The following is a 23968-nucleotide window of genomic DNA, read 5'->3' as shown; positions in this document are numbered from 1 at the left end:
AGGAGAAGAAGGAGGAGAGGAGCTCAAGGTCAGCCCTAGCTATGCAGCAAGTTAGGGAGCAGCTTGAGCTAGTGAGACCTGTCTTAAACAAAATACTCGAGTAGTTCTTATTAATCCTTTATAATTTTATATTGTATATATGTATTTCATGAATGCATACGTGTGTGTGTGTGTGTGTGTGTGTGTGTGTGTGTGTGTGTGTGTGTGTATGCATGTATGTAGGTGGGTGGGTGGGTGTGTGGGGGTGCACATTCATGAGTGCCATGAGCACACACAGCTCGGAGGGCAGCTTTCAGAGTCAGGTCTCTCTTCTACCATGTGAGGCCGAGACCCAAGCCAGGTCCTGAGGCTGGGCAGCAAGGACCCTTTAGCTGCTCAACCACCTCAGTGGCTCGAGTTCTTTACAGGAACACAGAGACGTTAAATACAGGAACTAAACCAAACACCTTTTCTGACAGATTTCACCTGTGCACCTTTTGTGTAAGACCTCATAACCTTTTAAGTTTCCTGAGTTACCTGAAACAAAAAATACAACATTGTTATCCAGCTGTAAGAATATGTCATCCGACTTCCATGTGGTAGAACATGGCAGAGGACTCATCATACATGATCTAAACTGCTTTAAAGACAGATTAAATGATTTTAATATATGTAAGCAATTAAAAATCTATGTAGATAACTAGATAGAGGCTTCTTAACTAGAAGGCTGAATATACCTCATATATATTGCTTGCCTCAAAGATTTTAAACTGTTATTTGAGGAGTACAATTATTAAACGCTTCAATAACTAACTTAATTCAAGTGAGTGGCTAGTATTATACTTTGTAATAGCATGATACTTCATATTATACTTCATAATAGCATCTTACTAAGAGATGGAAAAAATAAAATTCCTTCTTCAATTCAAACAGTGCTAAAATACCTATAACCCAACAAAATTTAGATGATCAAACATAGGACAGCTGTGTGGTGGCCTAAACTTATAAACCTAGCACTTGGGAGGTAGAGGCAAGAGGATCATGAGTTTAATATAATCTTTGGATATATATTGAGTACCAGGCCAGTCTGGGGAACAAGAAATGCTATCTTAAAATAAAGAACAAAAGAAAGTTAATACAGGCAACATATCAATCATTTGTTTTATTTCTGGCTAAGGTCAAGTGGAGAAAAATATGAGAACTTTTCCAGTGATCTCTTCTCATTTCAAAACAACAGAAAAACAATAACAAAAACAAGATGCTAGGAGAGAGACGGACAACATTTGAGAGGCACTCACTGACCTCTTAGCCTGACCAATGTGAACTAGTTACTGGTAATTCTGGTTGAGATATGTCTAAGAAAAACAATGAATATATTTTTAAAAATGAGCTTATTAAGGCAGAGTAAATTCTGTTTGCCTTATCACATTAATTACAAGTTAGTAAGGAGCTCTAAGCACTATTCCTAGGCTAAACCACAAAGGGGCTCAAATGGTAGCAAAGTTGACATGCATTTCAAGCTTCCACAGCCAAATGATGCAGGCCAGTACTGAGCATAGGTCTCAAAAGTCATCCCTTCCTGGTGACAACTCCAAGGTAACAAACACATGCGTCACTCAGTTAAATTAGTCTTACTATGGCCTTCTTGATGTAATCATTTTGCTAAAATAGAACAAATGTTATATTTTAATTAGTATTACTATAGCCTTCTTGATGTAACCCTTTTGCTATAATAGAACAAATGTTGTATTTTAAGGACTAAATTCCAGTCCAGATGAAGCCTCATACTATATTCATCTAATTTTCAGTAAGTACTTCTATAGGTAAGAAAAACACACACACACATAAACACAAACATATGCATTTGGGGGTAATATAAGCTAAAGACATCTTTACAACAATGCAATTCTAGAGGCAAGGAGCGGAAGATCTTTAAATGGCATCCCATGCATGAATTCCTAACTAAAGCATATACCATGTTAGGCTTAGGTTAATGATAATATGTGCTCTATTCATTCAGAAATCCAACAAAAGACAGCAATGATTATTCTGAGCTCAGTATAGACAACTGTTGTGGCAGAGAGCTGAATTCAGTGCTAAATCAGATGTTTAAGCAAAGTGAAGTTTCCTAGTTGAACTTGTTTGTAAAATGATAAAATAGCTTGGCAAATAGCTGAACACGTTACCACTATTAAACATGGCCTATGTATAAGGTTCTTAGCATACATATAAAAGCCAATGAAACTCAGTATTAGTCCTGAAGATCCTGAATATCTGATGAGCAAGGCAGTTATGAACTCATCTAACAATACGGAGCACAGTACTAAGCATGTGAGTGTCAAAGGAATAGGAAGATTAATCATCACTTCCAAGCTAATTTATATCCATCGGCATGTTAGCAAATGTTGGCTAAAACAAATATAGCCAGCTAAATAGCTGCTGTTATTAATTTCATTATCAAAGAATTGTTTATAATTAACTATCATTCACCAAGTGTATAGTAACAAAAGAGAAAAAAAAACCTTACAACTTTTAATTCTGACACAAACCAAATTATATTTTTCTAAAATGTCAAGTCAAAAGTATCAAACACCCAATTCTACAAATGCTTAAATAATACAGGAGGCCCTCTTTCCTCTTTTTGAGGGTGGGGTAGAAAAAAATAACTAGAGAAACTGAAGAACAAATTCAGACTTTACACAATGAAATTCAGATTTAAAAGGAAGACATTAGCAAAGATCTTTCTCAGAGGCTTGATGGCAAATGGAGGTGAGCCTGTGGCTGGGAAATGTCCACCATGGGAGCATGACCTGGTAGTGTCACGCATCTCAACCATATTTCCTGCCTCTGGAATAAATTTAGAAATCCTGTCACCCAAAACTGTAGATAAAATTTTGCAGTCCACAAAGTCTGAATCAAATCTGGTTCGAATCAACACATCTGAATAGTTAATCAGAACAAAGGCATTTTCAGAATAACTAACTTACACAGTAACCACTGGGTGGGATCAACTGTCTTATCTATGGAAATACAAGTGTCTCACTGTATACTTCCCACACTGCACAACATGTCTAATTGAGTGGGTGGTCACAGTGCAGCTTCCTTCTGCTGACCTTGATAGGATTTGCTCCAGATCAACATGAGCTAGAAAAGAAGCACCTGGTCTGGAGAGCCTAATGCTCTAACTTCCAAGACCCAAGCCTCCTGGAGAATTTAGGCAGTAGGGTCAAAATTTCAAGAGCAGCCTAAGGAATTGAGTAACATCCTATCACACAAAAACAAAGAAAAGCCTGCGAAGATTTCAAATTCCAAATTTAATGAGCTAATAGTACAGTGGTAGAGTGTTTAACTATCACGCCTGAGAGCCTAGCTTCAATTCCCAGTACTGACAATGACAATAAAAATATAATAATACTTCTATATGTATGAAAATGATTATACATCCTATAAAAATAGAAAAAAACATAATTACCCAAATTTTAAGGATGAGATATGGAAAATATTAGCTGCAAGACTAAAAAAGCGAAACAAATCCTTATCTGAATAAACAATTGATCTGGATCCCCAAACCAGTATTTAACCTTAGGAAATTTTGTAAAAATCTAAACTGGTTATTGTTTATATTGTGTGTTTAAGTAGCTCTGTTAAGGGAATAAATATCACTTTAGTTTTCATTTCTTTTAAAAATTTTGTCCAAATAATACCATGTATTTGTTCTGCCTTCATAACCTACAACTGTTCAAAATTTAATGTAATAATGATATAGTGACTCACAGTGTAAAAAAGTAATGTCTGTAGGTCTGTAGAAATTAGTGGTTGAGAAAGGAAGGTCATATTCTCTTACATGAACACAAAACATCCAGCATCTTTTCTCTCATGCCAAATGTATGCTGCTCAAACATTTAAAAAAAAATCTATTTCCCTGTCCCCCATTCACACCAAAACCATTTGCTCTTGAACCTGTATGTACTTATTCTGTTGTGTCAGAGACAGTCACCAAGCCTCCCACTAGAAACGTATTCTAGCAACTTTTTGACTCAGTAGGCTTAGAGTCAGAATATTACATTTAATGAGAGGTCCTAAAAATAATGCTCTTTGAAATTAACCAAGTCTTCTGGCTGAAGGAGAGTCATCTCTGAGTAGTTTCTATAGAACTGAAACATTTGCATTTTTCATACCATATACTCACTCATAGCTATGCATAAGCAGCAAAAAATGAGATGAGTAGGATAACCTGCTTTTTAATCATAGCTGATACTTTATATACATTGAATGGCCTTTCCTAACACTAACCAATAAAACATTTCTGGTTATCTGAAATAGAATGTGAACATCAATTAAATTGGATGAAGGGTTCAAGGTGAAAAATAATTGTCCAAGTATGATAATCATGCTAATGATTTGCTCTCATAAAGAAACATGGTCTTCTCACTCTCAAACTGACACAAGAACCCGATCTCACCCATTGAATTCTTAAAAGGATCCAATCTTGAAAACAGGGAAAGATTAGGTACTTTAAAAATGCAATCTTTTTTTTTTTTTTTAGTCTTATGACATCTCATACCTAAGATGTATATAGCTAGGTGAGATTCAAAATGCATCTACATTTCAGCTGTTTTCATGTCAATTATCTTCTATCCATTTTCTTGGTTATTGACTGATTTCCATCAAAAGTTCTTTCAAAAGGTCCTTCTCATAAAGGCTCTGAAAGAACTTCATTAGCAGTCATGTAAGTAACTACTATCACTCTGTGGAGGGAATAAGCTGGAGACAACAGGTATTCAGTTTCCAGATGAATCAGCAGTAGAGCCTTAGCATCCAAGACTCTGACTCAGGACTATGCACCTACATCACAAATAACAAGGGCAAGCACAATCCTTTCCAAGTGTAACTAAACCACCAGATCACATTTGCTCTCCCCAAATCATGGTCTGGAGATCACACCAGCTAGATGGCTACAGCAATTAACAGGTCTGCAGTAGTGTACCAGAAACAACATCCATCCTTACTGTGGCTGCTAAGTTTAGTGGCTTCTGTTGCTTTTTCTCTTACAAGCTCTTTGCATCTTCTCATACTCACATGATCGTCAATCTAAGCCTAGATATTTTTGTTTGTGTTTATTTTTATTTTTTAAGATTTGTCTGTGTACACAGTTCTTTGGCATATGATAAGAGAATGTGGGAGGGAAGGATCTAATTAACTCAGTGATGTAGATTTCTCATCAGTAGCAGCCCTCAGTAGAACTGAACCTTAAGCCATGGAGAGAATACCTTTGAGCCAGTCATCTTAAAAAGGCAATTGTGTGCATTCCAAAAACAAAATTCAAAACCCTAAAGTAAATCAGAATAGCACAACAACAGAAGAAGATAGAAGGTAGTTACTGGATCTTATTGATCATTCTTTAAAAAATCTAAAGTATTCTGACACTCTATGAACAGTCAACTGTCATAATAAAGGCATTTCAGAGCAGATTTGCTGCAATATGGTACTATCATTAATAGGCATATAATCTCGGGCACTATGTAACAACAAGAAAATGAACTAAGCTGATAGATTCTTAGTACTTTTCCAAAATGAAAAGGCTGTAATCTGTCCTAGTTACACAGAGGTATGGAAGACTATTACCTTCACCAAGTATTTCAACATAATTCCACCCACATTTATTAAACTTACATTAAAAAGTATACACATGAGAATGAACTATTTTATGATACTATATATCTCTAAAGTCGGAACCCATTATAACATACTAAAGGTTATCATTTTACACCTAGTCTCTCCAACAGAGGAATGCTCCTCCATACAGCTTCCCTTGTACTCCTGTTTTAAAAAGACGAGCAAATGTTACCGGACACAAATGAGAGATTAAGGAGCAGCGATGAAGTACACCATATGTTCCTGTTGTAGGCTGAATCCAGGTCTTTGTTTCAATATTCCAGCGCCAGCAGGAAGGAACGCTGAATAACCACCTATTTAAATTTATTTTCTCATTATCGCGGTAAAAGTTACACTAAACGATAGGTTCAGCCTGAACCCATTCTATCTTATCATTTGCTCCTTTAATCTAGATATTTTCGCAATCCCAGGAACCTGCAATACAATCACCCTGGATAACAGGTCCGTGGCAGAACAATCTGATAAGATAAGCCAACACAAGCGGCAGGTACTGAAGAGAACAAAGTTATCTTCCTAGTGAAATAGTTCCGAAGTGATTTTAGATCAATGACATTTTTGCTTTTTACCAGCTACGCACCTATCCTAGACACCGTCCACCTGGTTCTCAATTAACAGGGCTTTCTTCAATCTTGCGGTCTCCCACATCAGTTTTAATGGTGCAACTCAAAACAAAACCACTAACCGCGCCCTTCAAACCTCAGACGGAGTTACCTTTTGCTTTTTTCCTCCCTACTAAAGTCCAAAATTGTACCTCGTTCCCCGGAAAGGGTTTGCGCCGCTATCTTAAGACAACGTAGCACTCTTTCCAGCTCTGCCCTGGCGTTCCTATTGTCAGAAACCTTTCTCCCCCGGGCGATATGCTGGCGTCGGCAAAGGGCACCCACGCTTACCTCCCGCACACCTGCAATCCCGGGCTCGGGATGCTGGAGAGGAAGCTGGGCGGGCTGCGATCGCTCGCTCGCTCGCTCGCTCGGGCTCCTGCTCCTACCTCTCTCCGGGGAAACTACAGACCCGGCTGAGCCTGGGCTTCTACTGAGCCCCAAGCTCCGCCTTCCCCTCCTCTCGTTGGCCGAGCCTCGGGCTCGGGCTCCTCCCTCTGCCGTTTGCGCAGCCCGGGCTGCAGGCGGCGCGAAGCGGTACCGAAGCAAGTGGTCTCTCCGGTCCTGGTTCTCGGTCCGCTCCGCCTCGATCCCCTCCGAACCCCCGGCCCCCCACCCTGCGTCGCACCTGGCGCTTCCTCCGGTCCCGTTCAGCCCTCTCAGTGGGCTGGCCCAGGGGACACCGGGGTGGGTTGTCCTGGGGAGTACCGCTGCTTCGGCCCAAGCGGAGCCCACGCCTCACCCTCCCTCCTCCACCCCTCCAGTCCCTGGAGGCTTCCTCTGCCCCAGGAAGGACCCAGCCCAAGCTGCCGGTCGCTGGCCACCTCTGGTCCCCCACCCTTTTCCTTCCACCCATCCGCCAGCCCCGCCCACCGGTGGGCGCGGCGTCTGAGGGCCGGCCTTGCATTCTGATTGGTGCAGGTGAGAGTCGGCCCCGCCCTCCCTCCGTTTCTGGGCGCTCTCTCCCTCTTCATCTCCCTTCCTCCCGTAAAGGCGGGGACCTCTCTTCCTATTGGCTAGAAGTGTCCCCACCTATCGCCCTAGGCGTTCTCGCAGCGCCTTCTGGGAAGTGTAGTCCTCTGATCGCAGGAAGTGCTGACGGGATCGGCGGGCGGAACTACGAATCCCCGTCGGGCCTTGCGCGACTCCGGCTGGGCAGGATTCCGGACAACGCCTGGTTCCTCTCGGGTCCTTCCGGCGTCGCCGGAGTGAATTGATCCGGGAGTTGAAGAGGGCTCCAAAGGTGGGAAGTGAAGTCCGTGCCTCAGTTGCCGGTAAGGCGAGGTTTCTCGGTTCGGGTCCGCACGGCTCCGCGGGCAGCCAGCGCGGCCTGGGGTCTGGCGGGGGCCCAGGCGGAGGCGCTGGGGCTGGGCTCTGGCCGGCGGGCGGACGGGCGGGGAGCGGGGCCCTCTGGGCGTCAGCGAGGTCTCTACGCGAGCTGCGTAAAGCTGGTTTGTAAATGCCGCTTGCCCGGCCCGGCCCGGCACCTCCAGGAAGTCCGCTGTGGGTGCGGGCGGAGGGGAAGGGTGAGGTCGGCCTCCGGGTCCCCGCCGACCGAGGGGGCGGATGTGCTGGGGTGGGGTCCCCGGCAGGTGAGGCTGGAGCTGTGCAAGGCCTGGAGCGAGCGTGGGAGCCCCGGAGTCGGCTCCCGGTGTGGCTGGGGTTATGCCCTTTGAGGGAAGAGGAGAGCCAGTGTTGACAGTTCCGACTCAGTTCAGTTTCCTGATGTGGCCTCTTTAAGGAGGTAATTCTTAACTAGGAAGGGTTGTCCCCTTTAACTCTAAGACGTCAGATGCTTTTACTTCTGAACTGTACTCAAAAGCGCTTTCACTTTGGGATGCTCGTGAGGAAACTAAAGAAATAAATGACGTGCCCAAGGTCACACAGATCTCCAGAATCTAGTCCGCTGAAAGTCCAAGTTCTGACCAGAGTTGTCTGCCTAGAAAGAAAGTGGGGAGGTGGTTGGTAGTGCTGGAAGCGGATAAAAGAAGTTGCCAAGTAGTGTGTGCATTCCTCAGGAACGTTAGGATGTGAAGATTTGGTTTGTTGAAGTGGAGTGAAATTCTTCCCACAGCATCCTCTCTTAACGTTTTGTTAAAACAGGAAGGATCGTTTTTAGCTTAGATATTTACCCCCTTTTCTGTGGCATACTAAATGATAACAGTCAACTTCCAAGTGCCATTTTTAAAGGATAGATAATATTGAGCAATAAGCTCAGCATTGCCATAACGAGAATAGTACTTTTCTATTTTCTAAAACCAAGAGTAAAGTATGGGTGAAACTTTCACAAAACTTATTTTACTCATTTTAATGTTTTCATGGAGTGAAAATTAAATGCAGAATCATGGAGAAGTTATAACATGGTCATTACCAGAAATGACTTTTTTTTTTTTTTTGGTGTGAGGTTTTTACTTTTCCCTCATTTTCTTCACTCCATTTATAAGTAGTAGAACAAGCACTTGTATGTTTTCTTTTTCTTGCCATCATCAGTGACTTTTAATTCATTCTTAACGTTAAAGAATGAAAAAATGATGCTTCTGTATTCAGTAAAAAGCAATGCACTTGTTTCAAACAAGTGACTAATTTTAGCTGATAGATAATATTAGATAGTTTTTAATAGAATTGTAAGTTTTTTATTGAAGACAAGATTTCTTCATAAGATTATATCCATAAACATGCACATTTATAGTTAGTAGGCATGCTGTGTAAATTAAAATATTAAATACATAATATATACTATAAATAAATATACTATATTTTGAATGTGCTTTGCTTACTATGATTAATATTAACAATTTTTTTTAATGCCCAACTTCTCTGGGATCAGAAGAATCTTTGTTTCTCTGTCGTTCAAGTTAATATGGTCTTGTTTTACTGTGACTTTTAAAGTAAATGGAGAGGTATGGTAGCATAAAATGGGACAAAATCAGGGATAATATAACATCATGCATAGAGTAGTACAAAATAAGGAAGAAGCAGCTAAACAAATAGGAAATTGTGGGGTTAATTTGCTTTTGAAGTAGATTAAAAGGTTTAAATGGGCCGTATATACATCAATGCTGGTAAAGCACGAATGCCAGTATATTTTCTAGATGACTGGACATTTGCTGTTTGCTGGGAAAGGCTTGAAATGAGTTTTAACTGGCACTTAGCTATGTGGTTATGGAGAGGATTTTTTAACAAAAATGAAAAACTTAACTTTTGTCTACTCTAAACATCTCTGTGTCTCTGAGGTCCATTATAAGTGTAGTGTTTCCTCACTACACCTGTAGTGCTGAGAGGAATGATGTTACTGCTGTATTTAAAATCCTCCAGTTGCTAGCTAGAATTCACCGTGGCTTGTTTAACTGTAGTGTGCAGCTCTCAGTGGCCACAGTTGTTCTTTACTGTAGCTTTGCATCGACTTGCAGACATTATCCTTTGTAGGACTTTGGGGGTCTTCCTTATATAGCTGTCCTTGTCTTAAAGGGTAGTCTACAAGAACAGGAACTGTATATTATTAATCTCTGTAGTCCCAGTTGGTAGAGTAATTGAGTGGCTACAAAGAGGAGAAAAGGCTTGGGTTGGTTTAGTGACTTGCCCAAGGTCATATGGCCTGTAACAGATTAGGTTATAATCCAGGTCTTTTGACCATACATCTTTAATATTATGTTCAAAACTTTGATTATTGTATGTAAGAAAAAGGGTGACCATTACAAATATTTTGATGGCATGATCCTCTTACTCTGTTTAATGCCACCAATTTGTCCTCTATTTCCTGAATGGCTCTAACCTTATCGTTAGCTGTTGTTTTTCTACTATAAGATACTTCCTGATTTGGGGATCATTTTACCAATTCCACCTCTCTTCCCCTGTCCTATTTCACCTTTCCTCTCCCAATGTGGTCAGTCCCTTCAAGGCCTGTCTTACTCTGAGACCTCCTTTCCCAAACCAGAATAGATCCTGTCCTGTATTCTATTCTGACTTCTTCCATATACTAAATTCTTCCCCATATTCTGAATTCTACTGACACTGTCACAAGGGGAACTTACTATTTCTGTACTGATTGAATAATATTTTACCATCCTAAAGGTTACCCGGGCAAGGCATTCTCATTTGTTATGGCTTAGCCTACCTCTTGTACCATTTAGCAGTGAGTTTTCAGTAATTATTTGCAGAATGAATGAATGAATGAATGAATGTATATATTCAAGCATAGTGCCTCCAGTATCGTGCTAGGGACAGAAATACAGAAATGAATGAAGCATTTGCTTCTTTCCTCATAGCCAGTTGAAGGATACAGGAATTTTCAAATGAATTTAGGACAGATGTAAAGGAGTTAATGCCAGAAGTTTAATGTAAATTATAGAAAGGTACTTTTTCTTGGTGATCTCTAAAGTCTACATTAAGTAGTTTCATTGTGGAAATATAAAGGAGTTATTTTCTTTTACACCAAAATTTCTGTGTAGCTCAGCATTTTAGAAAACATGCTACTGCCTTGCTTTTTAAAAACAAGCAAGATGCATTATAACAAAATAGACATGGAAGAAACTTTTTAATGGACGTTATTCTTCTTTAGATATATTCTTTTTTTTAAACTTCAAAACAGTTATTTTACTTGCCTATGGCCAAGGACACCAAAGATAGAAAGAAATAAGTTTACACATTCAACTCAGAATACAATTAAATTGCTAAAGTCTTAGAAGGACTGGAGGAAAGGTTTGCATCTAGACCTGTCTCCATGCTTCTTTGCGTTTTTTTTTGGTTGTGGTTATAACCAGGATTTAATACAACCTTCTTGAGAGAAGATGATTTTGGGAAACTAACTTTCTAATTTCAAAGGAACTTATATTTTGCCTTTCTTAAAAGTAATATTTGAGGATTTTAAGATAATATTTTACGTGCTTTGAATATGACACATGATTAAAAGTGTTTTTAAAATTTTCCAAAAATTTTAAGGATATAGCAGGCGAGATTTTTGTCTGGAAAACAAATTATGTAATTTTTCACAGTAGCACACTATTACAATAGAATACATTCAACATCTTTGAATTATGTAGCCTTTTACTCATTCATACATTTACCAATACACTGTCCAGAAAAATATTGTCAAAAGTGATTGCTTAAATTTTGATGATGTGCTAAGGTTTATTATTGAATGTGTCTTTGCTAAATTCTAAACTTGGTACTTTAAAAAAGTTAGTCTGAATGTTATTTGAATCTTCAATTAAAAACTTCATATTTATCTCATATATGCAGTTTGCAGGAGATTAAGCTGAGGTATTGTTTATATGTTGTTAAAATATTAGAGTTATTACGATAGGTATTGTTACTAAGAATTTTAAGCCAAATACATGAATTTTTCCTCTGAAACATGTAGAAGATGGTATGATTTTATACTTTATTGCATTTGAAATATTGTGAGTTTCAGATTTAAGGTAATAGAATATTTATACACATTCAAAAATAACATAAAAATGAAAGCACTTCTGTTGAAGCAATTAGAGGTAATTTATTTGCTGTAATTTAATTTCACAGTTCAATTTTATATAAACAACAGAATTTCATTTAAGCTACAAAACACAACTTGGCTGGCATCACACTCTTAGTCTTATTTTTCAAAGCCACTTTTACCTTTGGAGTATGGGAAGCAGGTTTTTTAAATTATGCAAAAGTGATTTGAACCTATGTAATCTCCTTGTACAGTTACTTAGAATCTGGTGTTACTTTAGGGATGAAGGGGAGCACAAAGGATTTGTTTTTATCATTGGGTTACATTGAATTATTGGGTAAGCATTAGAAATTAACTTCCCTTTCCTCAGAACTGTCTCTTGGGAATAAGTTTACCATAGGTAAGTCTAAATTGCATAGTAATAATACCTTGGTTCATTCACCTATGTAGTTGTTGAGTATGTTTGATGTGTGAAATTGTCTACTTTGGCATGAGCTAGAATCTAATATATATGGCCAGTGTTCATGCCAAGCATTTTACATGCCCACCTACAATCCTTACAACCATCAGAGGAGGTAAGAGCATTATTATCCACAATTTGTAAACAAGGAGGAGAAAATAAGGCACTTGCCCAAGATCACAGAACTCATATTTGCTTGGAATTGCGTTAGTTCAGTCCAGGTGGCTCCCTGGAGATTCCAGGCTCTTAATCATTTCAGTAAAATGGTGTCATGGTTAAAGGCCTACTTGTAGCATTAGAGTTGTAGTAACAGAGAAATTGTCCCTTAGATGTCATGGTCATTGGGGCACAGTTATTGTTATTTATTAAGCAGGTTTATTTACACTTGAAGTCTGCTGGGAAGTTCATACAGCAGAGACTAACAGACCACTTGTACATTACATCCAGGGTTTTTTTTTTTCCTATCAGTGCAATAGATTGTTTTCCTTTAGATTGGTGGGTTAAGTATTTGATTTCCTATTCAGATGCTATTGGAAAATATATATAATCTGGTATTATATATCATAATTCACTGCTCAAAATCAGTGCTGGAGCTGTTCAGACTGAGGCTCTGTGACTGAGTTTGTCAGGGGAATGGTAGTCCATTTTCTTATCTCAGTCTGGGACTTGTATACATGGACAATTAGTCCTCCCACTAGTCTTCACAGCATAGGCCTGGCTCACTAGATACAGGAGTGCTCCTCTCTGTCACTGCTTCTTCACTGACTGTTCCCCGCAGTCGCGTTCATCTTCAGGGGCTCGCACTGACTTCATCACTGTATCACTGCAGAATTAGAGCACTCCTGCTGTCTTGGACTGTGCAGAGTTCTATGACAAGTACTAGGAAATCAAAAAATGGATACATTTTTTAGGGAGTTTAAACTTCAGATAGGAAAGGAGATGTGAAGATGATATCTTTGGCACTTAGACATTTTAATATACAGCACTTCATATGCATCTATTTGTTTAATAATTAGGAGCCATAGCTGATATGGAGGGACAAAATATGGTTTCTCTAATTTGCCATCTGGCTCTTTATGCTAAAATGACTCTTTCTGTCTTATTCAGCCATCCTGCCTTAATTCAGGATGACCTGGAATCCAGCTGTGAATGGATTGAAGAAATGACAAAATCCTAAAATGTTACACCCTTGCTGCCTTCTCATACTTATGTAAGGTTGTACAACAAAAGGTACTTGGAAATGTTAAATGAGTCAGACCTGGCCTCTAGGCAGCAGTGGCTCTCTGTGGCACTTTATTGCAAGGCTTTCTTAATTTAATTCCAAAAGATTTGGAATAGTACTATGACCTTTTTATTCAGAAATAGACACGCTTTGAGAGACGCCTTTATCCATGATAAAATTGACATTTTAATAGTATTGAGATTTTGAGGTTGATGTAGGTGTTCTTATAAACAGTTTTACAAAATGAAGGGTACATTGTAAGGGGACTCTAAATACCATATAGATAGCCGTTCTATTACCCTCTTCTTGCAGCTAAGATAATTTGTATTGAGATCAGTTAGGAGTAAAAAGTAGAGTTTAATGGCATCATCAAGGGAACCCTGCCTTCATTAGCAGCACCTACTGTTAAACAAGAGAACCTGGGGCAATTTGTTTTTTAGTGCTACAGATTCTGTCAGCATTTAGATGCCTTGTTTTGATGTAAAAACCATCAAATAAGGAAAAGTGTTTCTGTTGCATATTGTAGAGAACCTTACCTACTTGGGGGTTATTAAATGAAAGAGTAGGCTTCTCAGACAAAGGAGTTAGTACAAAGCAAGTAGACGTGGTCCAGGGTGGTCTTGTTTTAGAGAACAGAAGCATACTCTGGGAGCTGTTCACTTGAATTTCTAAGATACTCTAAAGTGAAATCTTAATGTTATGTTGGTGAAATTAAAAGGAGAGATCACAGATGCTAATCAAAAGGAAAACCACCATGTGCATCAATTAAACACTAAGTGACTATTCAGTTGGGCACTTAATTTATGAGCTCCCTACACAGAGAGCTTCATGGCCAAAAGAGGAGCATGATCAAGAGGGCAAATTATTTAATTTTGTCCATACTTGAATTCTGGTTAGTCAGTGGAATAGGAAATAAAAAGAATCATAATAAGAAATTAATAATATCCCCTAAACCAGTGATTTTCAAATACCTTAGAGGCCATTTTTTTATTTTCCTTATTCCCATTTCCCATCAACCAGCTGACTGATCTCAGTTTCTGTTTGTCAACTTTGGATCATTCTAGAGTTTTACCTTTAATATATCGACCCTCAGTCTTTGATTACATCTTGGTTTTCCTGTGCTACTCCATCTGCTTCTAGGACACAGCTTCCTTTATTAAGCTGACCTGTGTCCATTAAGAAAATAAAAGTAGGTTGTTGTTTTTTTGTGTGAATTTTTAAATTTATGTTTATGTGCATGGGTGTTCTGCCTTTGTGTATGTCTGTACCATGTGTGTGCAGTGCCCACAGAAGGTCAGAAGAAGTTGCTGGGTCCCCTGGGGTTGGAGTTACAGATGGTTGTTAGCCACCATGTGGGTGCTGGGAATTGAACCCAGGGTCCTTCAGCATGCACTTATTCACTGAACCATCTCACCAGCCCTGAAAATAAAAGCAGTTTTAAGGCCATTTCTAGTCTTAAAGTTCCTTTGGTGACCAAATTCTTTTTGTACTCCTAAACTGAGAATAATTTCCTGTGGGTTGTGTAATTTTGATGGTCAAAGGAACTTTTGACTCTCCTTTGACGAATCAAAGGGAAAAGTTTGGAAAATGGTTGTGTATAAGTGGTATGACATTGTGATAGCTAGCATTAGATCGCCACTGTGCTGGGTAGGCAGGATGAAGATGAGGCCAGCAAAGGCGACTGGAGGTGGCAGAATTGATGGAGACACTAATTCACATATCCTACAATGTAGCTAGAGTTTACAGTCAGGACAAATCTTTGTCACCCGCCAGTCCCACAGCTGCTCAGACCCAACCAAGTAAACACAGAGACTTATATTGCTTACAAACTGTATGGATGTGGCAGGCTTCTTGCTAACTGTTCGTATAGCTTAAATTAATCCATTTCTATAAATCTATACCTTGCCACGTGGCTCATGGCTTACCGGTATCTTCACATACTACTTTTCCTGGAGGCAGCTGGCCGTGACTCCTTCTGCCTTCTTGTTCTTTCTTTTCTCCTCTCTGTTAGTCCCGCCTATGCTTCCTGCCTAGCCACAGGCCAATCAGTGTTTTATTTATTGACCAATCAGAGCCATACAGAACATCCCACAGCACAACAAGCCAGAGTTTGCATTCTAATCTGCTTTGTCTCAGCCTCCTTTCAACCTGAAGCCATCTCAGGCTCATAGAACTTTGATGAAACAGCATCTCTAACCATGCGAATTAGATGTTTGTTGGTTCTTAATACTCCAAACAGCCATGTAAAGTGAAAACTTCAATCACTATATACATTCATTTCTCAGTGAGCTTAGAAAGTTATTAAAGAATTTAAATAGTATAACCAGCTGAGCAAAAATTTAAACTGTATCTTTCTTCCAAACCTAAACATTTATCTCCTGCTATATACTGTAGAAAAAACATGCTTCTTATCACTTCATAGATTTTTATATTGGTCAGTAATTCCTCCAAATATGTAAGGATATACATTTGCCACGGTACAATACTTGACTTTAAGGTGAGTCAGAATTACCAAATTAGAAATTCACAAAGTCAGAACTTAACTACATTCCTGCCTACTTCCGTCTCCTGACAGTTTTATAGGAGTTCGCAGCTCTTGCTCTGTACAGATTGAGCCAGAGGTGACGCAGAGTGAGGCAGGGTAGCATAGTACTGTTTGTCAACACCAAATACAAGAGGCCTTGGAAGCACATTAATGTATTTGGCTAACACTATCAACCACCATTCTGTTTCTGAGTTGTGAAAGCTGAAGACTGGGCTTGATGTCTATAATGGTTATTTTTAATTTAAAGTTTTAGAACTTTAGCAGTTAACTTTCTTAAATGTGTCAACATCTATAGCAAAGGAAGTTACTGGCTAGAGGTTGAGATCTGGTACTGAGTTACAGAAAAGTTTGGTTCTAAGTATCCTATGCTCTCTTAAACCTTACTATTATGGCCCCTCACTTGTGTTTTATTTATAGTGTTTATGTTAGTGATAGTTATATTAGTTATTCTATAGAATAGTGACTTAAGTGCTTAATTTATTAAATGAAAGAATAATGTTTTGTTTCACACACACACAGACAGGGAGAAGGGAGATGATTTTATTTTTAAACAGAAGTTCTGCTGTCTTAGAGAGGTTTAAAACCATTATCTTTACCAGCTTTTTTGTTTTCAGGGTCCTTGATGCCCTGAAGAAGTGACAATGGAGGATACCTAACTTCATCCTGAATTACGTGTGCATTTCTGCACGTGATCATGATAGCTAATATTAACTACTATGCCCCATGCATTATCCTCTCTTCACCTCAAACCTAGAAGTTAGCTGCTGTTAGCATTGACGTATGTTCTTGAGTATCAGTGCTCCTGATGTTCTCAGGTCTGTCGGTGGCACTTCTGGCCCTGTTGCCTTGTAGGCAATATTAATTTTGAAATCTATTAACTTCCTTTCTCTATAACAAAATACCTGAGATAAACAACTTGGCTGTAGTTCATGGTCACTTGGCCCCAGTGCTTTGGAGATAGAGCCAGCCCATCGAGGTAGGAATAAGATCATTCACCACACCAGAGGGAACAAAGAACAAGAAAGGGGCCTATTTTAAAAATTCAGGGCCATAACACCTTTGACCTAAGTTCTTTGGACTAGTTCCACTGCTTAAAGTTTCTATCAACTCCTAACACCACCTCCATGGAAACCAAATCTTCAACACATGAGGGTCTGAGAGACATGGAATTTCCAAATGACAGCATTCAGCTTCTGTCCTGTCAAGGCTTATGTCCATGTTGTGATTTAAAATGCATTCAGTCAGTCTCTAAGAGTCCCGGAGTCTTAATTGTTCTGACATTCTCCTCAGTTCAAGTCCAGAGTTACCTGAGTGATCAGTGTAACTCAGCTGCAAGCCCCTGTAAAAAATCAAAGAAGAAAGCCTTATCCTTCTAAAATACAAAGGTGGAACAGGCAAAAAGTGCCCATATCCATTCCAGAAGGGAGAAGCTGGAGACTAGAAGCAGTGTTCAGCCCTAATCACCTGGGAAAGCCAGCAAGGCAAACATCAAATTCTAAAGCTCTACATCTGTACCTAGGACACACTGGCAGAATGTGGGCTTCCAAGAGCTTGGGCAGTCCTACTTTTCAGCTTTGTTTGTTACTGTCCACTTGGTTACTCACTCGGAGTGACTTGCATGCTTCCTGTAGTTTTACCGGATGAGCACTGCATGTCAGTTCTTCCTTAGCGTGGTCTGTAAGCTTCAGCTTCGGTTCTACAGCCCCACAGTTGCCCATTTGGGGTAACTTCCCAGGACAGCAATGCACTGTGACTAGCTGGCCTTCCAGGCTTCCTTTGAAATGTGGATGAAAACCTGTGTGACTTAACTACTTCCCTCTGCATTCCTGGAAACTCAGCATCAGGTGGAAAATGGCAGTGTTTGCCACCAGCCCAAGCTGTACCAGGGCCTACTGGAACCACAGAAGCCGCCTTTGTGTTTCCTCTTGGCAGAAAAGGAAAGTGAATCCTAGGAAAACCATTCCCTGGGCTGACAAGGCCTGGCAGGGTGCTCTTCTCCCAAGATTCTGATTGGGTGTCTGAAACATTTGCTCTCCTAAGTCTCTGAACCTTTGATGGGTGCCTTGGTTTTGCACATTTGGGAGGTGCCCTGAGGCACCATCCTACTCTCCTAATGCAAACTGTCAGTTGTATTTTTTATCCCTACTAGCCTAGCTACCTCACCCTCTAGCTGCATCCTTACACATGCTCTGTTTTTGGCCAGGTTAGGAAGTTTTCAAATTTCCATTCTGTTCCTTTTGCTTATGATTGTCATTATAAAGTTTGCCTGCTGGTAATGTATGTATCATTTCCTGACTTGCTTTGTTGCCCTGAGATTTCCTCTTCCAGATAAGCTTGCCTATTTATGTTCAAGCTTGGTCTTCGTCAAAGTGCCAGAGAGTGGACAAAATGCACACTCCCACCCCATGGTGTGACAAGCATGGCTTTTAGCCCAATTGCTAGTTGAGTCTTCATTTCCATTGGGACCCTCCCTCATCAGCCTGACTTCCTTTATACATCTGTGTTTTCTGATCTGACATAATTACCCTTCACTTTACATGATGACATTTACATCCTTCCATGTTATATGACAGTTTGTTCCTCTGAACTTTTCCAAGCCCTTCTTGCAAAACGGATCCCAAAGACTCCTTCACATTGTCTCATGTAGCTATCATCAATAGCTCCATTTTTGAGTACCAATTCTCTGTTAGCTTTCTTTTACTGTAACATCATATTTGAGATACTCAAATTTGAAAGAGGAAAAAGTGTCTCTCACATGGACTCTGCACCATGCTAGAGTAAGGTGCATTTTCAGCTCAGAAATTTTCATTTTTGGAAAATGTAATTCAACAAAGGAGTGTTCTTCAAAATTTGATTAAACAGACTGGACTTTCCAGTGCAGTGAGACAGACATCATTATGGTATGCATATACTTTTCTGGGAAAAATATTTAAAAGACCTAAAATATAATACTTAGTAACTCAACATTTAATGTAAAGATGTTATAGTTTGGTTTATAAACTACCTCATTTTTAACACCATCTCTTTTTTCCCCCGCCCCCCCCCCCACCCCGAGACAGGGTTTCTCTGTGTAGCTTTGTAGTCCAGGCTGGCCTCAAACTCACAGAAATCTGCCTGCCTCTGCCTCCCAAGTGCTGGGATTGAAGGCGTGCGCCGCCGCCGCCACCGCCACCACATACACACACACACACACACACACACACACACACACACACACACACACACACACACACGGCTGAACTCCATCTCTTTTAAGTATAGGACTTAAATTATCTTAAAGAAGAATATAATAGAGGTGAGGTGATTTGTTCACACACAACACGATTTAACCAAAACAATTTGAGCCCATTTGTGCACTTCATTTCACTTCCCCCCTGTAATTTCCTGTATAAGCTGTCTATTTGATATTATGAGATACATATGTATGGACATGGACATTCATAAGTATGCATACCAGCAGTATAGTGTCAGAGTGCTATATATTTCTTGCTATTAGCAAGGTATTTATTTGTTATGTTCCTAAGTGTAGCATTCCATAAAAGCTTGGTAACCTAAGTGTATTCTGAAGATTTGAAGCTCATTTTTATCTAAGTAGAATTTTCTGCTTACAGTATTTCTCAGTCTTCCTGTTTCCAAACCTTTTAAGAATTGTTAGCTCTTACTTGGAATCTCTGTATCTCTTGACACACCTTAAAAGTTGTAAAGGTAGTGAGGACAAATTAGAGCTTTCCTACTTTGTAAAATGGCTGTAGTGTGATCTATACAGTTCTAGGCTTGTAGCTTGGGGGAACTGGTTTCTCTAGGAGCCTGACCAGTAAGATTCTTGATAATTATGTAGAGAAAACAAGAAAGTGTCCATTTGAAACTTTCAGTCAGCCTATTCTTGGAGAGCACCTCCTTACTAGATCTTGCAATTAATTTTTTTGATCTGATGAGAGTTGTTTTACTTTCTGGACCTGTATTACATATAATAATAGAAATGTAACAATTTTAGGATACCAAAGACCTCAAAGAGGACACAGTTTCACCACCTGTCTTCTTCTGATGGAAAAAGGAAAGCTGGTGATAAATTGGAATTTCATAAAGCATGATATGTACTCTTCGCAGATTCTTTCCAGATATTTCATCAGACTTAATTTTACCTCTATCCCTGAGGCTGGTCCTAGCTGCTAAATTTTCTCTTTACCCACTGTTTTTTTGTTTGTTTGTTTGGTTTTTTTTGTTATTGTTGTTCCATAACAGTGATTCCCAGACTGCCTTCTTCCTGAGACTCATCTGGGTTATCTGTTAAGAATAGATACCTGGATTCTAAGTGAGTAGTCTTGGGAATGAGTATTCCTAATAAGCTCTGAAATAGTTGGCGATGGCTTATATCTCCCAGCACTTGGAAGCTAAAACTTTGACTTAAAGAGAAAGATTTACCCTCTCCTAAAAGCTTATTGGCCTTTTTGGTCTTGCTTGTATGGAAAGCAAAGTTAGAAAACATTGGGAATTCTTCTACTTGGAGAATCTTGTAAAGCACGAAATAATGCTGGACATAGAGGTGCACCCTTTTAATCCCAGCACTCAGGAGGCATAGACAGGCAGATCTCTGTGAGCTAGATGCAAGGCTGTTTGATATAATGAGTTCCAGCCAAGGCTACAAAATGAGCCCTATCCTAAAAGAATAAAATAAAATGTACACCAGTTGTGCCTTCAGAATCTAAAAACATTCTAACAGCCATAATACATACAAGATTTTAGAGTTTATAATATCTTACTATTTAATCTTTGATTTTACTTTTGTCTAAATTACTGTGAAATTTTGATTTTGCTTATAATTTCTAATGTTATATTGTCTTTGTTTAATGTAATAGGAAGAGCTTGAGGAAACTAAAAGTAAAAACTGGTAAATGTGACCAAGTGTGGAATTTAATAGGACTAGTTAGATTTTTGTGTTTGTTTTTTATTTTGCTAAGCTTGGTGCTTGAAAAGGTACTATCAAGGCTGAACTTAAAGATTGTCTACTTACATCCTTAGTGTGTTCATTCAAACATCACTCTACGCTATCTCTTAAGTCCTTATGGAGAGAAGAAATACACATGAATTGGAAAATAGCACATGGACTCTGCACCATGCTAAAGAAAGGTGCATTTTTTGTTTGTTTGTTCGTTTTGTTTTGTTTTGTTTGCTAAATAGTGAAAGTCTAGGTTATTTAGAAATAACCATATTCAGTTCAATTCCAAGAAATTCTTCTTTATTTCCTTTGTCTATTGTAACTAGTAGCAGCTTTAGAATTATCTCTCATGCCCCAGATGGAGTAAAGTGAGTCTGTTTCAGGAAACTCTGAGATACTGTAGCTTTTTACATGAGCAGATTGGCGTTGGTCAGGCAGGGCAGGAACCCTGAAGACTAAGTTTGGAAGTGGAAGTGGCCAGTGATTATTTTATGCCTATTCATTCTAAACAAGTGATGATTGTTTTAAACTCAGGAAGACATTTCAAGCTGAGTTTTCTTATGTTAGAATTTAATGGTACTATTTTGAATAAGGAACATTAATGAGAAGCTTCCATTTGTAACAGAATCCTACATCATAACATTTATTTCTAAACAAAAACTAAGGCTATCATCTGTAAAAGTTCTTAATATTTACAGCCCTGTGGGGTGTGTGTGTGTGTGTGTGTATGTGTGTGTGTGTGTGTGTGTGTGTTTGGTGTGTTGTTGTTTATTTATTTATTTTTATTTATTTATTTTATGGATGCATACTAATTCATCTACAGAGCTCACTTTGAACTGAACAGTTCCTCTGAAGCAGCACAATAAAAAGATAAACATAAAGCCATTCCTGATAGATTCACTTGTATTGACACATTCTGTCTCTTTCTGTGTGTGTGTGTGTGTGTGTGTGTGTGTGTGTGTGTGTGTGTGTGTGTGTAGATGTGTGTAGGCATGAGGTCAGCTTATAAGTGTTGTTCTACAGGAGCCGCCACCTTGCTTTTTAAGACAGTGTCTCACTAGGTTGTGGAGATGGCTTACTGTTTGGCTAGGATAGGATAGGTTGGCCAGTGAACCCCAGGAATCTGGCTGGCTGTGTTTACTCTGGAATTACAAGTATATATACTTTCACTCCAATTCCTGCCTTTTTATATGGGTGATGGGGATTGAACTCAGGTACATGGTGGCAACAGCAAGTACCTTACTAAGTTTTTATGATTTATGTTATTATTAGAAAGTACTTGTGTCCATGGGTAAATCAACATGCAGTGTGGTAGTCTATATTGATTGTAAACTTCATTGGACTAAGGAGCATCTTGAAGCACCACAAACTGCATCTATGAGCATTTCCAGAGTACTTTAAGGGGAAAATCTGTCCAGACCTGCTTATGTGGGTAGCATGGTCCCATAAACTAGGGACCAAGATCTACTGGAATGGAGAAAGGAGAGAGCCACTTGCTGCTTCCTGTCTGCCACATCAGCTACTCTGTGCTGTCTTCAGGGTGGACGGAAACCTCCAAAACTGAGGCAAAGAAATCGTTCCTCTTTGATTCTTTATGCAGGCAAATTGTTACAATTACAGTAAAGCTAACAAACACATTTTTAGCTTTACTTTGGGTACTTTTGTTTTTTAGTACAGGTAGAAGGTGGATGAGATCACTTCCAGGTTTGGGATTTAGAATCTGGGATCTTCAGTTATCTGTACATGCAGGATCATTTCTCACCCAGAAACAAGTACCCTTTAGTGTGTTGTTCATCTCCCATGGCATGGCTGAAACTTGCAACTGTCCAAGGAAGGAAGCTTGTCAAAACAAGGTCCTCAGGCCTCTGCTCAGTGGGCCCTGGCTATTTCTATAGCAAGCTTTTTGTTGGCTTGGCATGTCTATAGGTTGTCCATAAAACCATTTCAAATGAAGAAGCATTTGGAAGGAATGAAAGAAGCACACTTCAGCTTAATTAAATCTGGCAGAGTAATTCAGTCTGTTAAAAGCCTTACTGGAACCATTGGTGGCTATCTCCTGCTATTGAACCGTAAGTGGTCCAGTTTGTAATGTATATTCTAAAAACAGTTCTGTTGTAAAGTATTTGGAGGAGCATTTTTTCATAGTAACAATATTAAAAGGTTGTTAAAGATCTGATAATAGTATGATGTTAGTTTTAGAGGAGAAACCGCTTACTAAATACAAGACCAAGAAAAGCACAAGACTAGTATATGCATAAGATTTAAGTAGGCTTATTGTATGTAGAGATGTCAGCAGGATCTCTTAATGGTTCTAGCCACCTACCCTGATCCCTGAACCTGTCAATTCCCGTTTTAGGTGATATTTACATGTGTACTTAAGAGTAAAGTAAAAATGATCCAATTAATCCTGCTCTGCTCGTTGCCATCTCCTTCATACTGAAATACTGGGAAAAACATAACCTTTCTTTTGATCAGCTCACTCGAAGCTTCCAAGATGCTAGCTAGTATGCTGTTCTTTGAAGGGTGCTCTTAATTTCTAAGTCATTGTCTATGTTCCATGGCTTTTAAACTGTCTGGCCATCTTCTTGATGAAACAATATGTAATGCTGATCTTGTCACCCTCTCCAATTTCAGCAAGTAGACAGGCCAGCTTTGCTTTTCCTTCTCACACTTGTTCATGTTCTCTTTTCCTTTCATGACAGCACTATATGATTAAAGATTGTATGTTTTATCAGCTGATGTGTATTTACTATCATGCATATGGGTAATCAATAAAACATTTAGCAAGTGATCCTCCATATTATCAAATTCAGTTGCTCTCGAAGGTCTGTCTCTGATCCTGTTTTGCTGTTTCTCATGTTTTTTCATTGGGGCCATAGATTCTTACTTTAGTCTATGTTCTCCTTGGTTCCAAGTTTGTTTTGTGTAGTTGGTTGTTTTGTTTTACTAAGTGAGACTAGCTTTGAAGCATAGATGGACCTCTGACTCGCAAACCCTCCTTTCTTTCCAGAGTGCTGGGATTAGATGCATGTGCCACCATGAAGGTAGATCACCTAGAAGCATATTAAGTAGTTATATAGGAACAGGAAGACTACCATTGGTATTTACCTGCTTCTTCTT

At 39.3% G+C, this 23968-nt stretch overlaps 2 protein-coding genes across 4 annotated transcripts in view; one reads left to right on the top strand and one right to left on the bottom strand.

Annotated features, from left to right (window-relative positions):
- Nucleotides 1–7012, bottom strand: part of Serpini1 (serpin family I member 1) — an 81263-nt gene extending 74251 nt beyond the window's left edge. The window contains exon 1 of one of the 2 annotated variants that reach the window (XM_015990008.3): nt 6883–7012. The gene's annotated coding sequence lies outside the window, so the exon portion shown is untranslated. Of the gene's footprint in view, nt 1–6545; nt 6707–6882 lie in introns of those variants that run through there. The other variant, XM_006972662.4, reaches the window with a different exon arrangement.
- Nucleotides 7013–7387: 375 nt separating this feature from the next.
- Nucleotides 7388–23968, top strand: part of Pdcd10 (programmed cell death 10) — a 41578-nt gene continuing 24997 nt past the window's right edge. Inside the window, exon 1 of one of the 2 annotated variants that reach the window (XM_006972660.4) lies at nt 7388–7528. The gene's annotated coding sequence lies outside the window, so the exon portion shown is untranslated. The remainder of the gene's footprint in view (nt 7529–23968) is intronic. The other variant, XM_006972661.4, reaches the window with a different exon arrangement.

This window comes from Peromyscus maniculatus, chromosome 6 (assembly GCF_049852395.1).
Source record: "Peromyscus maniculatus bairdii isolate BWxNUB_F1_BW_parent chromosome 6, HU_Pman_BW_mat_3.1, whole genome shotgun sequence".
Lineage (NCBI taxonomy): Eukaryota > Metazoa > Chordata > Mammalia > Rodentia > Cricetidae > Peromyscus > Peromyscus maniculatus.
Note: the sequence above shows the minus strand (reverse complement) of the source record. Positions and strands in the feature narration are given on the sequence as shown.